Below are 2601 nucleotides of genomic sequence, written 5' to 3'. Positions count from 1 at the left end.
AGGCTGTTCTTGAACTCCTGGCTTCAAGTAATCCTCCAACCTCAGCCTCCCAAAGTACTGGAATTACATGTGTAAGCCACTGTGCCAGGCCTAAAATGCCATTTTCGTCATATCATGATTGATGATGTTGACTTTTGACTGTCCATGTTGGCCTTGATCTCCCAGCTGAAACGGTGTTTGTCAGGTTTCTCCACTGAAAAGTTACCCTTTTGTTGCCTCCTTTCATACTATGTCCTTTGGAAGGAAGTCACTAGGTCCAGCCTATACCTAAGAAGCAGGGACTTATGCTAAAAGTACATTTTTGTTTTTTGTTTTTTTCTCTCATTAAGTCATTGTTTTAATGGACCTCAAAATTCTGTGACAGATGTTTTGGTCAAGCTTCCATTAAAAGTACTGATTTTAAAACTAATAACTTAAACCTGCTACATGTGAAAAAAAAAAAAAAGCAGTGGTCCACAAAACATTCTCCTTTCTTTCTGAGGGATTTATGGTGCATTGTTATCATTAACCATTTAACCATTATTTTAAATGGCCAATTGAAACAAACAGTTCTGAGACCGTTCTTCCACCACAGATTAGGATTGGGGTGGCAGGTATTAGGGATAATATTCATTTGGCCCTCTGAGCTTTCTGGGCAGACTTGGTGACCTTGACACCTCCAGCAGCCTTCTTGTTCATTGCTTTGATGACACCCATGACAACTGTCTGTCTCACATCACAAACAGCAAAATAACCCGAAGGAGGATAGTCTGAGAAGCTCTCAACACACACGGGCTCATCAGGAACCATATCAACAATGGCAGCATCACCAGACTTCAAGCATTTAGGGCCATCTTCCAGCTTCTTACCAGAACAACGATCAATCTTTTCCTTCAGCTCAGCAAACTTGCATGCAACGTGAGCTGCGTGACAATCCAGTATAGGGGCATAGCCTGCACTGATTTGGCCTGCTCAGGATAATCACCTGAGCAGTGAAACTGGCTGCGTCCATTGGTGGATCATTTTTGCCGTCACCAGCAACGTTGCCACGACAAATATCTTTGACAGACACATTCTTGACATTGAGGCCTGCCTTGTCCCCAGGAAGAGCTTCACTCAGAGCTTCATAGTGCACTTCAACAGACTTTACTTCACTTGCAATGTTGATTGGAGGAAAAAAATATGGAATGCTTCATAAATTGGCGTGTCATCCTTGCGTCGGAGCCGTGCTAATCTTCTCTGTATTGTTCCCATTTTAGTATATGTGCTGCCGAAGCCATTGTAAAACTACTTCTTAAACAGACTCCCAATCAGTCCTAGAATTGTCAGCTTACTCCTTCACTCCATTCCCAGCAGTACCCGGTGCTGCTGATTGGCGTGACGTCCCAAGATTCTGAGGTGCAGGTTGTGTGGCCTCCTGGCTTCCCCACTGTTGGCTCACAATTAGGCTTCCTTGTATCTTCTGAGTGTGATTCAGTTTCCTAATTTCCCAGTTCTGGATTTTTGTTGCTGCTGGCTTCTCAGATTTCCTTGTCTTTGTGACTTTATGCTAGTTTTTGTACCTTTTGTGTGTGTGTGTGTGATTTTGGTGGGAGTACTGGAGGGAGTAGAGGTGTGGCAGTTTTAAAAACAAATTATTTGGCCAGGTGCAGTGGCTCATGCCCATAATTCCAGCACTTTGGGAGGCTGAGACCGGCAGATCACCTGAGGTCAGGAGTTCGAGACCAGCCTGGCCAACATGGCGAAACTCTGTCTCTACTGAAAATACAAAAAAAATAGCCAGGTGTAGTGGCATGCGCCTGTAATTCCAGCTACTCTGGAGGTCGAGGCATGAGAATTGCTTGAACTCAGGAGGCAGAGGTTGCAGTGGGCCAAGATTGCGCCACTGCACCCCAGCCTGGGTGACAGAGCTAGACTCTTTCTGAAAAAAACAAAACCAAACTCCAAAAAACAAAACCAAACTCCAAAAAACAAAACCAAACTCCAAAAAACAAAACCAAAACAACAACACAAAACCCCAAATTCTTTGATTTTGCTTCCTTAAAGAGGCAGAGCTTCATTTCTCTTTCCTTGTGTGTAAGGCTGTACATAGTGTCTTGCCTCTAATGAGTGGAGTATGGCAGAAATGATGGTTTGTCACTTCTGAGATTAGGCCATAAAAGGACTGTGGCTTCCGTCTTGCACTTGTGTTCTTGCTCTGTCAGATCACTTACTTTGGGGAAAGCCAGCAGCCTGATGCTGTATGTGGGAAGGTCACAGGGTGAAGAACTGAAGCCTCCAGCCAATGACCAGCAAGAAACTGAGGCTGCCAACAACCAGATGAGTGAGCTTTGTGTTGGATTCTCCAGTCCCAGCTGAGCCTTGAAGATTCTTTAAGCTGAGGCATTCCCAGATTTATGATAATCAGAAACTGGGGGATAATATTAACTGAGAGAGTAAATGTTTGTTGTTTCAAACTGCTAAGTTTGGGGTTAATTTATTACAAAGCCATAGATAACTAACCTAAGAGATAAATCACAGAGACTTTTATAAGGTGTTACTATGGCCTATGGTTATTTACCATTATGAATTTTTGAGAACTCAAATAAAGATATGAGCTTTAAAATATATATATGTATATAT

General features: G+C 42.9%; 1 pseudogene; it reads right to left on the bottom strand.

Annotated features, from left to right (window-relative positions):
- Positions 1-609: 609 nt before the first annotated feature.
- LOC108529749 (elongation factor 1-alpha 1 pseudogene) overlaps positions 610-2601 on the bottom strand; it is a 10067-nt pseudogene continuing 8075 nt past the window's right edge.

The sequence above is a fragment of the Rhinopithecus bieti genome, unplaced genomic scaffold (assembly GCF_001698545.2).
Source record: "Rhinopithecus bieti isolate Rb0 unplaced genomic scaffold, ASM169854v2 scaffold_6710, whole genome shotgun sequence".
NCBI classification, from domain to species: Eukaryota; Metazoa; Chordata; class Mammalia; order Primates; family Cercopithecidae; genus Rhinopithecus; species Rhinopithecus bieti.
The sequence above is the reverse complement of the archived record's forward strand: the minus strand, read 5'-3'. Positions and strand labels throughout refer to the sequence as shown.